Source organism: Protopterus annectens, chromosome 10.part0 (genome assembly GCF_019279795.1).
Source record: "Protopterus annectens isolate FY-2018-M chromosome 10.part0, PAN1.0, whole genome shotgun sequence".
Taxonomy (NCBI): Eukaryota; Metazoa; Chordata; order Ceratodontiformes; family Protopteridae; genus Protopterus; species Protopterus annectens.
This window is the reverse complement of record NC_056744.1, coordinates 37,200,335-37,212,475: the sequence shown is the minus strand read 5'-3', so window position 1 is coordinate 37,212,475 and position 12,141 is coordinate 37,200,335. Positions and strand designations below refer to the sequence as shown.

General features: G+C 43.5%; 1 protein-coding gene and 1 non-coding gene across 2 annotated transcripts in view; both read right to left on the bottom strand.

The window, feature by feature from the left end:
• The window catches only part of LRRC59 (leucine rich repeat containing 59), a 455,953-nt gene that overhangs the window by 75,850 nt on the left and 367,962 nt on the right, over positions 1-12,141 (bottom strand). The window lies entirely within an intron of this gene.
• On the bottom strand, positions 9,785-9,855 carry TRNAG-GCC. The gene has a single exon. It is a non-coding gene; the product is annotated as a tRNA-Gly (tRNA).

The window sequence follows — 12,141 nt, the reverse complement described above, 5'->3', positions numbered from 1 at the left end:
TGAAAAATTAATGGGAAGACCCATAGCCCTTCCATTTGCTCCCCATGTCGAATGAAAAGATCAATTCTAATGGATAATAAAAGAAAATATTAATTTCTTACAGCAGTATCTCTTCCTCCATCTGACTAGCCCTGTCACCAACTGCAGCTGGGTGACTGGGGTTTATGTAAAAACCTCCCAAAGAACGAACAATTTAAGCCAGAGGTAAAAAAGGCCCTTTACTTTGTAATCCTCACCACCCTGACTGCAGTTCACTGTGCAAGACAACCAACCTGAATTCACTCATCCCACTGTAAAAAGACCTGCCCGTGTGCTCCAGACGAATCATCATTGCTGGCAAAAGAAGATCGAAGTGTAAAGGACAAATCATCTGCCCAGTGAAACATATAAGGAGAAAATTCAACTAAAATAGCACCTCGTGATCAATCTGATGACAACAGGTACTTTTGCTCTGTTTTTGCTGCTGTTTCCTTTAATAACCTGGTCGAGAGAAAATCAGTTTCCTTTTGGTCCTTTGACAGTACCTCTGTGACAAACTGTTGTGTATGTTCACATATACCTTAACATTCAAAGGCAGGGATTCCCATGACTCCAATTCCTGCATCACAGGTAACATTTGAGAAAGAAACTGGTGACACTGATCTAATCTGGTGTAATCTGACTAATTTTTAAAGGTTGTTTCACTTCAGCTTGCCACCACAAATCGTGGGTACACATGTTATGCCAGAAATGGGACTGTACCAGTGGGAATCAGCAAATACAATGACACTAGACATGAAGGTGTGTTGAACTCTTTACAGTCAAGATGCTATGACTAGAGGCATGGCATGGGCATGATAGAGGATCATTGCTACATTTGTAGTGATCGTGCCTACCCCTGCTTACCCACAAACTGGTCAGGGTGTTGTTTTGTGAGATGTATTACTCCTGCTTGTCAACATTTAAAAAAACCCTCCAGCAGGCAGACTGAGAAATAAGTGGGCAATCCACTGGGTAGAGCAAGTATTTTCAGTTAACTCCTGGGTATGGAGTGCAAAGGACAATGCTTGAAATCACCATTCTTGCTCAAATTCTTCAGGAGGTAGCTAACCATACATCATATCACATCATAATGACAAATGGAAAAATGACTGCAATATGAATTGTAGTGTTACAGAACCACTTGGCACTTGATATAATGCCTGCTAGAAAAGGGGGGGGGGGTCATGTGCCCTCATAAAAATCATTGCTGTTCTTGTATTACTGACTACCATAATAAACAGGAAAAGTTGGCTAATGTCATGGAGCAGAGGGCCAAATATTTGGACAGTAGTTCTAAAATTGTATGTGTTTTGGATGGTTGGGCAGTGTATTTGGTAACCTGGAAACTGGTATATTACAAGGTATAAAAACTGGTATTATTCTTTTAATTGTTTTAATATTTTCTGTTCTAAAGACTGTAATCAAAGTCTTGGATCGCACCTGAACTTGAAATGCCACTTATACCTGATGAATGAAAACTCCCATCACTACAGATGAAGTGTATTTATCAAATTAAGGAAAATCAAAATATAGTTGTGTATTTTATGACACTAGTAGTGTCACAGGAGGGAGTCTCTGTTGGAGAAAAATGCATCTCTCGTGATTATTCTACACAAAATGCATATTAACTTACAATTTCTTCACAAATATGTTTAATGAATTATTTAATATTTGTTCATGCTAAAAATGATATGTAGTATAGATGCATAGTTATGCAAACTACACATACTTACTGTAGTTCTGAGTGTTTCACAACTGCATTCTAATATCAAGCAGCAAGTGTATTAACAGATGACTGAATGTAAAAAGAAAGTAGTGCTGAAGGGGTTAAGAATGTTATAAAGACTGGTTTCTGAAAGCAAGAAAGAACACACTGTATGTAAGCTCTGACCTTCCCAGACTGGGATAGGTAGTTACAAGGAATGTTGGGGAGTTGGAATGTACTGGTATTGAAATGTACAAGGTCAGAAAACAAGACTGCTTAACAAGTTAGATGGCTTGTGTTTTTCTAATAAAAACATTATTGTTGAGTGTTCACATGCAGCAACACGAGGGTATGAAGAAATCCTATTTGACCAAGGCAGTATTCTGCATGCATGATACTGATAAGAAAAGTAAGTAAGAACTGTGTATTTCTGCTGCTTGGAGAGTCTGACTTTAAATTGTGTAGACAGTTTCCCAGCACTGACGTATGTGGATTTAAATAAAAAGAAAATGTTTTGCACATCCTGAAGAGTTATTCTGGACTCAAGACTAAAAGGTAATTGTTATTTATGTACTTTTTAAACTGCTTTTTAACAATCTTAATTAATTTTACATCCTGAAAAGACCTGAAATGGTCTCAAAATGTTCCACAACATTAAGATGCCCTTTTCTGGTTTTATCAGGTACAAAATAATATCGTCTACAGATAAAGCCAATTTTTCTTGATTACCATACCAGTTATATTTTTCAGTTTCTGAGTCCCTTATTTTGTTTGCAAATGGTTCTAAATATAAAGAAAATAAAGGGGAACACCTCTGCCTGGCTCCTTTGTTCAGACACAAAATTGCCAGAGAGGAACCCTCCTACTTTAATTGTTGCCTCTGAACAGTCCAATATCCTCCAAATTAACCTTATTAGTGTATCAGGAAATGCAAATGATTCCATTGCCCTACTTATAAAAATCCCAACAATGCTTTCTCAGCATGAAGACCCACCAACAGCTGTATTTACTTGCATCGTTTCCCTGTGGATCATCATTGATCTGATAATGTTGTCAAAATGTCTGCCTCCCCTCCACAAAACAACACTGATCCATATCTTATTTTGGCAACATCTTCACCAGTTTTTTAGTTACTATAACCAAACACTCTTTAATCATGGTTTAAAATTGAAATGGGTGTATATGAAGCTGGGTCAGATGGGTCTTGCCGGCTTTAGGTATTACAGCCACCACAGCTTTCTTCTAGGATGTTGGGTGCTTCTCCTCCTTTTAAAATGGAAGCTATGTGCTTACCATAATGATACACTTGTGCTGTCTGGTTCAACCCACATTATGGGATCAGGTGCTGGCCAAATCCACAAGACTTCAACTTGCCGGGCTCTGCTTCCCCCACCCACAATCCCCATTCCTTAGAGGTTACCTCAGATTAAGCTCGTCCCTTCTTAAGCTAACACCAAAGAAAATTTCCTACGTAAAGGACAACGACAGACTCCAAGGAAAGGAGCAACAGAAACTCTCCTGCTTGGTCATCTGGGGACAAAAGGCTCACCAAAAAGGCAGGGGGCGGGGCATGAACCAGACAGAGACAGACAACACAGATCTATCCTTATGGTAAATACATAACTTTCATATCTGATACTGTTTTCTCTGTCTGGCTTCAACCTGCGGGACAGTCTCTAGCCAAGAACAACCCCAGGGAGGAACTATTGAAGGACATTCTGCAACATGGTGGAGCCAGAAGAAGCCCTTGACCTAGAATGAATGTCCAGCTTGTAGAGAAACAAAGGTAAGGGCCCACTCAAGTCGCTGCTAAACATGCATCATCCAATGAAGCTACAGAGAAAAAAAAGCTATAAAAGTAGCTATGGCTTTCTTGGAGTGACCTTTAGGTTTACCACACAATGTCTTACCTCTCAAGGTGTAAGTGAAGGAAATACAGTCTGACAGCCACTTGGATAATTTAACCATAGACACAGGCCTATACAATTTGGATTTTCAAAAGAAAGAAAACAATTGATTGGATCTTCTAAAAGACTTTGCCCGGTCCAAGTAAGATCTTAAATTGCCTATGCGCATCCAAACAATGCAGCAAGTATTTGCCCTTGTTCTAAAAACTAGAGAAAAACACAGGCAGATGAAAATTGCTCTCCACTGCCACCTTAGGAAGGAAAGACTAATTCTTGTGAAGGGAGACCCTACCTTTGTGAAACACCAAGTATGGAGAGAGAGCTGCCACAGCTTGTAATTCGGACACCCTCCTGGCCAAAGTAACACCTACCAGGAACAACGTCTTCCTGGATAACAGCGTTAGATCAGACATAGTGGAACAGTCAAAAGGAAAGCCTGCAAGGACTTGCAAGATGAAAGGTAATTCCCACAGCAGGAAAGGATCCTGAACGGGAGTGAGCAAAAGAAATGCGCCTTTGAAAAACGCTTTGGAATTTTTCAAAGCTGGCAGGGGAAAGTACAGTTGTGTACACTTTACCATAAATGTAGATGTTCGAGTGTATTCACTGTTGCAGTCATCACACTTGGGGTTATCTGCCTGCAGGTAGCCCTCAGTCGGCCTGAATACCAGAGTCTTGGAAGTTCTGCATCAGATGCTGTCGTCTCTTCCATGATGTCAGGTCGTCAGGGGTATAAAACATGCAGCCAATACCATTACATCAGTTTTTCTTGCCCCAAATGTCAGGAGCCCCCCAAATTGGAAGCTATTATATGGTGTGGACCACCACCAGTAAAAAGTAAATACCACTGCCATTAAAAATGGCCATAAAGAGGATAGGTAAAAAGGATAGAGAAAACCAGGGGGCTGGAGGGAGGGAAACCAGGACTGCAACAGTAAATACACTCGAACATCTACATTTATGGTAACTGTACACAACTGTACTATGTTCTTTGTGTTTCACTGTTGCAGTCATCACACTTGGGTTGATTCCCAAAGCTGAGGAAGGGTGGAGGCGGTCAAGAACTATTAGGGCTGGCTAGCAGGCCTTGTAAGACTGCTGTAGCAAATCCAGCTCTGGATTTAAAAAAAAATAGGAAAGTGGCAATGCTTGGTGAAGGTGTGTACAGAACTCCAGGTTGCAGCTTCCAGAATGTCCCTGGTAGGGACTCCCCTGAGAAATGCTGTAGAGGTGGAAAGTAGCTCTAGTGGAATGTGTTCTGAACCCCTGTGGGGTAGGTTTTCCAAGGTGCTTGTAGCCGAAATGGATGCAGTGTGTTATCCATTTGGAAATGGTTTGCTTTGAAATGGCCCTGCCCTCTGCCCCTGTAGCAAAGCTGACTAGCAAGCTGGTCAGATTTTCTGAAAGGTTTAGTCCTGTCAAGGTAGAACCCGAGTTGTCTGTGCACGTCCAAGGAGTGCAGGATCCTTTCCCCTTTATTCTGAGGATTAGGAAAGAAGGTTGGCAAATGGATGGATTGGTTTAGAGCCACACTGGACACCACCTTAGGCATAAAGGACGGGTTAGTCCTGAGGGAAACCCTGTCAGCATGGAAAATAATGAAAGGTTCCACAGTCATTGGTGCCTGCAACTCAGACACTCTTCTTGCTGAAGTTATGGCTAGAAGCAAGGCTGTTTTCCAAGAGGAACTTTGACTCTGCTGAGGCAGCAGGTTCAAAAGGGGGAATTGTGAGCTTTTCCAGTACAAAGTTAAGGTCCTAGGCAGAGGTGGGAGCTCTCCTCGGGGGCCTTATGTTGTTAAAGCTCTCTCAGGAACTGTTTGATAAGAAGGTGAGAAAATAGAGGTGGCTCAGTATTATAATGTGCTGAGATGGCAGAGGCATGAATATTAATGGGAAGGATAGCCTCTGTGGAGTAGCTATGCTAAGTAAGCAAGGATTTGAGGTAAGGAGAACACTGCTGTGTCCTTTCCTTGAGACTGATTCCAAGAACAATATCTTCTCCACTTTTCAGCATAGGATTTCCTGGTACTAGGCCTTCTGACCTCAAGAATGATGTCCAGCACCTGTTTGCTGAGGGTTGCTGGTAGTGTATTCAGGGGATAAGCCAGGCTGCAAGGTTTAGGGTTTGCAACCGTGGATGCAAAATCTGTCCCTCCTGCTGAGACAGCAGGGAAGACGTCTGATGTAGGTGCCAGGGTGGCACTGTTGTTATGCGTAGGAGTGGGTACCAATGCTGGCGTGGCCAGTCCAGAGCAATAAGAATTGCCCATGGCCTGTCACGTTTGATCTTGAGTAGTACTTTTGAGAGGAGGGGCAGAGGGTGAATAGTATAAATTGAGAGGTTTTCCCATTTGAAGGATAGGGCCATCCACCCTCCAGGCCCTGCTGTGAGGGTTCCTGGTGCAGCAAATGTTCAATTGGTGGTTCTCGGGGGAGGCAAAAACATCCACCTCTGGTGTCCCCCACCTCTGGATTAGAAGGTTGAATGAACTGGGCTCCAATTTCCACTCATGTGGGTCCAAAAGATTTCTGCTTAAGTTATCTGCCAGTTAATTTTATTTGCCCGGCAGGAACTGAGCTTGTAGGTGCACTTGGTTGCTTAAGGCTGTGTTCCACAAGGCCATGGCTAACCTGCAGAGTGGGTTCCCCCCTGCTTGTTTCACATAATTGTGGTGGTGTCTGTTTTTGTCAGCAGCTGTCCTGGAAGGATTAAGTATTTGAAGGCTGTCAGAGTACTCTGCACAGCTAGCATTTCTTTTTGATTGATATGCAGGAGAATTTGTCCTGGGCTCCACTTGCCCTGAATGCATTCGCCTGCCATGTAAGCCCCCCATGCATAGTTTGGGCGGCGAGGAGTTGAGTGAAAGGAAGTTCCTTGTTGTGATTGCATGCTTCTGCCCACCAAAGGAACTCTGCCCTTAGACAAGGTATGATAGGAATAACTGTTTCCAGGTCCTGAGAATGTTGACACCAGAGACTTTTTAAGTACCACTGAAGTTTCCTCATATGCAGTCTTGCATATGGAATTAGCAGAATGCATGAGGCCATGAACCCTAGGGCTTGGAGTATTTTCCCTGCAGATAGCTGGGTTTTGGTGGCCATTTGTTTGAAGTAGTTGGTCAAATTGACCTGTTTTTCTGGAGTGAGAAATGCCATGTGTTAAGTTGTGTTCAAGCTTGCTCCCAGGAATATAATTTTTTGACTAGGAACCAGTTGTGATTTATTTTCGTTGATGCTGTACCCCAATGAAGTCAGGGGTCTTTTTACAAATGCCAGGTGCTGAAGCAGCAATTCCTGGCTGTCCGCCTGAATCAGGCAATCGTCCAAACATGGGAAAATTTGGATATTTCTCTGCCTGCAGTATGGAATGGCTGGTGCCAGGCACTTTGTGAATACTCTGGGTGCAGTAGATAAGCCAAAGGGAAGTACAGAGAACTGATAATGCATACAGCGTGCCCTGAAACGCAGATATTTCCTGCAAGACTCCCTTATGGGGATGTGCAGGTAAGCATCTTTTAAGTCTAGGGTGACTAACCAGGCATCCTTGGCTAGCATAGGGAGAAGCTGTGGCAGGGTAAGCATTTTGAATTTTGGGACCACCAGAAAAGTGTTGAGAATTGATAGATCCAGGATTGGGCACCAAGAGGCCTCTTTTCTGGGCACCAGGAACAGTCTGGAGTAGAAACCCTGCCCCCTTTGTTCTACTGGAACAGGTTGAATAGCCCTGATATTGAGCAGGGAAAGTACTTGATTTTGAGCCTCTACCCACTGGTTTGGAGGAAGGTCTGGAAACCCACTTGGGGTTGGCAGTGAATTGAAGTAGAATCTGTATCCCTGGGATACAATGTTTAGAACCCATCGGACCAGAGTAATGGATATCCAGTTTTTTGCATGAAGGGCAAGTGTTCCTCGTAGGGGAGCAAGTAATTGGGCAGGGCTGGGAAGGATAATCGAAAAGTCACTGTAAACTTTTTCCATAAGGGGGTGGCTTACCACTCCCTGTTTTTGAGGTGGGAGCACTCCATTGCTTAGATCTCTGCATACAATGAGACTGTAGTCTTGGTGGTGCGTTTCCCCTGGGTTTGGACTGAGAAGGCCTGGAAGGGGCTGGAAAGGACCGGTTTTTTGAAGGCCAATGCCTACTGAATCTAGGTGGCTGCACCTGTAAGAATTATTTGACAGTTTGCATAGATTTAGCTTTTTCTTCCATCTTTTTAAGAACAACTTCTGCTTTGGTGCCAAACAAACGGTCCTGATTTAAAGGAGCGTCTAGTAATTTTGCTTTGACATGACCTGGCAAGATTTGTTACTTCAGCCAAGCATGCCTTCTCAGTACAGACCCAGTGACTGCAGCCCTGCAAGATACTTCTAGGGCATCAAAGCCACATTGCAAAGTATGCTTACTAACTTGGTTTGCAGAATGCATTAACTCTTGTAAATCTTTATTTTCTGCACAGTCTGGAAGTAACACCATTTTTTGTTTAATTAGTTCCATAATATGTTGCTGGTACTTCAACATGTGAAACTGGCAATTCAATGCCCTGATGGCAAGAGATGCAGGGGTATATACCTTCTTACCCCATCTGTCTAAAGCTCTGGAATTCCTGTCTGAAGGGGTAGGGTTTTTGGCTGTAGTAGCCTTAATGCCTTTAGGTCCCTAGGAAATGGTCTCTGGATCCGCAAAAGGATTCTTAAAGAGAAATTTTTGAGAGTCAGATACTCTGTAGTACCTGTCAGGTTTTCTAGGAGCCAGCGGTAAAGTGCCTGGAGTAAGACTAGATTCCATGAATACATCATCTACAAAATCCAGGACAGGGGGTAGAGCTAGAGGCCTGTGCTGAGGCAACTTAAAAATTTCCTGAGTCTGTTTTTGGACTGAGGGTAGTCCTGGCATTCCCAGCGGAAATGCTCTCTTAAAGTATGCAAGGTTTCACCAAAAGAAAAATCCTCTGGAGGGGAGGCAGATTGAATGGATTCCTCAGCATCCGAATCCTCATAGGTTGATAAAGGTATGTCCTGGTAATCAGAAGGGACAGAGTCCTCGGACTCCTGGTCTGTAGAATCAGGATGAAACTCAATTATTTGTTTTTTCGCAGGGGAAGGCTGGCTTCCTCTAATTAGGGTAATAAGGTCTTCAGCCATTCTAAGCATTTGTTTTTGTGGCATGGGAGCTTGAGCATGAGCTTTGGTCATCAGTTTTCTAGGCGTAGTGCGTACTCTTGGCCTGAGAAACTCTGTAGTTTTAGCTAAAAATGAAGTTGTCAGTTTAATGCGAACATCGGTAGGTGGGAATACACCCTCAGCAGGTCCAGACCCATCCAAGGTAGAGACATAGTACAGTTGTGTACACTTACCATAAATGTAAATGTTTAAGTGTAATTCACTGTTGCAGACATTACATTTGGGTAATCTGCTGGCAGGTTGCCCTCAGTCGGCCTGATTAACAAAGTCTTGGGTCCTGCGTCAGTTGCTGTCCCTTCTTCCATGATGTCAGGGGTATAAAACATGCAGCCGACGCCATTACATCAGTTTGTCTTACCCCAGATGTCAGGTGACCCCCAAATGAGGAACAAATAAAATTAAAAACACAAAAATATACCTCTAACCAAAAGCAAATACACCAAAAAGGCTTTTAAGCATAGTAAAAGAAAGTAGAGGTATTGCAAGAGAAAAACAGGGGGCTGGAGGGAGGGTAACCAGGACTGCAACAGTGAATACACTCGAACATCTACATTTATGGTAAGTGTACACAGCTGTACTTTGTTCTTCGTGTTTCACTGTTGCAGTCATTACATTTGGGTAGATTCCCAAAGCTATGGTTGGGAGGATGGATTTATACAGCATTAGGACCAGCTATAAGGCCCTGCAAGACTGCAGTGGCAAAGCCAGCTCTGGCTTTAGAGAAAATTGGTAAATGGTAATGCCTGGTGAAATTATGTACTGAACTCCAGGTAGCAGCTTCTAGAATATCCCTGGTAGGTACACCTCGGAGAAAGGCTGCAGAAGTAGATGTAGCCCTGGTGGAATGAGATCTGATCCCCTGGGGGATAGGTTTTCCATGGTGCTTATAGCAGAAATGAATGCAATGGCTTAGCCATTTAGAAATGGTTTGTTTTGAAATAGCCTTCCCCTCTGCCCCAGTAGCAAATGGCATTGGCCGGGAATCGAACCCGGGCTTCCCGCGTGGCAGGTGGGAATTCTACCACTGAACCACCAATGCTCGGTTTTGGGAGGGTACTGACACACGCATACCAGCTGCACTGACAGAACCAAGCTGTCCTTTCTTTCCAGCACTTTTGCTCAAGGGAGAAATACCTTTCACACGTGACAAAGTTCAGATTTTCTTTGAAATTTAGTTCCATCCAAGTAGAATCTAAGTTATCTGTGCACGTCCAAGGAATGCAGAATCCGTTCCCCCTTTGTTTTGTGGATTGGAATAGAAGGTTGGCAAATAAATGGACTGGTTAAGAGCCACACTGGAAACCACCTTGGGCATGAAGGATGGATTGGTCCTCAGAGATGCCCTGTCCGCATGAAAGATGATGAAAGGCTCCACTGCCATATGGGCCTGTAATTCAGATATCCTTCTAGTTGAAGTAATTGCTAAGAGGAAGGCTGTTTTCCAGGAAGGCTGTTTTCCAGGAAAGAAATTTTAAGTCTGCAGTAGCAGCTGGCTCGAAAGGAGGTAAAGTGAGCTTTTCCAAAACAAAGTTAAGGTCCCAGGCAGGGGTTGGAGCTCTCTTGGGTGGTCTCAAGTTCTTTGCCCCTCTGAGATACTGTTTGAGCAGGGGATGAGAAAAGACGGGTGGTTCTGCATTATACTGAGCTGAAATACCTGAAGCGTGGATTTTAATAGAGGAAAAAGACAGGCTCTTGTGAGGCATCTCAGTTAAATATTGCAAAATCTGAGGTAAATTGGGCATTGCTGTGCTCATCCCTAAAGACTGGTTCCAGGCACAGAATCTTTTCCATTTGTCAGCATAAGGTTTTCTAGTACTAGGTCTTCTCGCCTCCAAGATGACATCCATCACAGGTTTGCTGAGGGATGCCAAGGGTGAATTTAAGTGATTAGCCAAGATGCAAGGTTCAATGTTGGGAGCTGTGGGTGCAGAATTTGGTTCTCCTGCTGAGACAGTAAGGAAATTGTCTGAGGAAGGTGCCATGGAGATATTTGTGACACACTGCACAGGAGTGGGTACCAGTGTTGGCGTGGCCAGTATGGAGCAATCAAAATAATTTTTGGTTTGTCCTGTTTGACTTTTAGCAGAACTTTGGAGAGCAGAGGCAGAGGGGGGAAAGGCGTAGACTAGGTTTTTCCAGCTGAAGGACAGAGTATCCACTTTCCAGGCTTTTTTGTGAGGAGTCCTTGTGCAAAATTTGTCCAACTGGTAGTTCTGGGGGGAGGCAGGCCTCTGCCCACCATATGAACTCCAGGCGTAGGCAAGGTATGATAGGAATCATTGTTTCCAGGTTGTGACAATGTTGACTCCATAGACTTAAGTACCACTGAAGTTTCCTCATATGCAGTCTTGCATATGGAATTAGAAGAATGCAGGAGGCCATGAACCCCAAGGCCTGCAGTATTTGTCTTTCAGATAGCAGGGTTTTTGTGGCCACTTGTGTGAAGTAAGTTACCAAATGAATTTGTTTTTCTGGCGTGAGGAAAGCCATCTGGGCAGTTGTATTTAAGCTTGCACCCAGGAATGCAATCTGTTGAGAGGGTACCAGTTGTGATTTTTTTTCGTTTATGGTGTACCCTAGACAAGTTAGAACCCTTTTTACAAACGCCAGATGATTTGTAAGTATGGCCTGGTTTTCTGCCTGAATTAGACAATCATCCAGGCATGGATATATCTGAATATTTCTTTGCCTGCAAAACGCAATTACTGGAGCCAAGCACTTTGTGAATACCCTGGGCGCAGTAGGCAAGCCAAAGGGCAGTGCAGAGAACTGATAATGCAAGTACCCTCCTTTGAAGCGTAGGCATCTTCTGCAAGATTCCCCAATTGGGATATGCAGGTAAGCTTCTTTTAAATCTAGAGGTGCCAACCAGGCATCTTTGCCTAGCATAGGAAGTAACTGGTGAAGAGTCATCATCCTGAATTTTGAATGTCCAGAAAGGTGTTTAGAGTAGACAGGTCCAGAATTGGACTCTATGATTTGTCTTTTCTGGGTACCAGGAAAAGCCTGGAATAGAAACCTTGTCCCTTTTCCTCTTCTGGTACTAGTTGAATGGGAAAGTACTTGTTTCTGAGCCTCTGCCCACTGATTTGAGGGCAGGTCTGGCCACCCATTTGGTGTTGGCAACGTGTGGAAATGAAATTTGTATTCCTGGGACACTACATTTAAAACTCATTTGTCCTGGATTATGAGTTCCCAGTTTTTTGTATGAAGAGCAATCTTTCCCCCCAAAGGGGCGGCTAAAAGGTAAGTGCTTGGTAATTTTAAATGAAAGTCATTGAGACCGTTTACCATAGGGGGGTGTCTTGTTATTTCCAGATTTGGA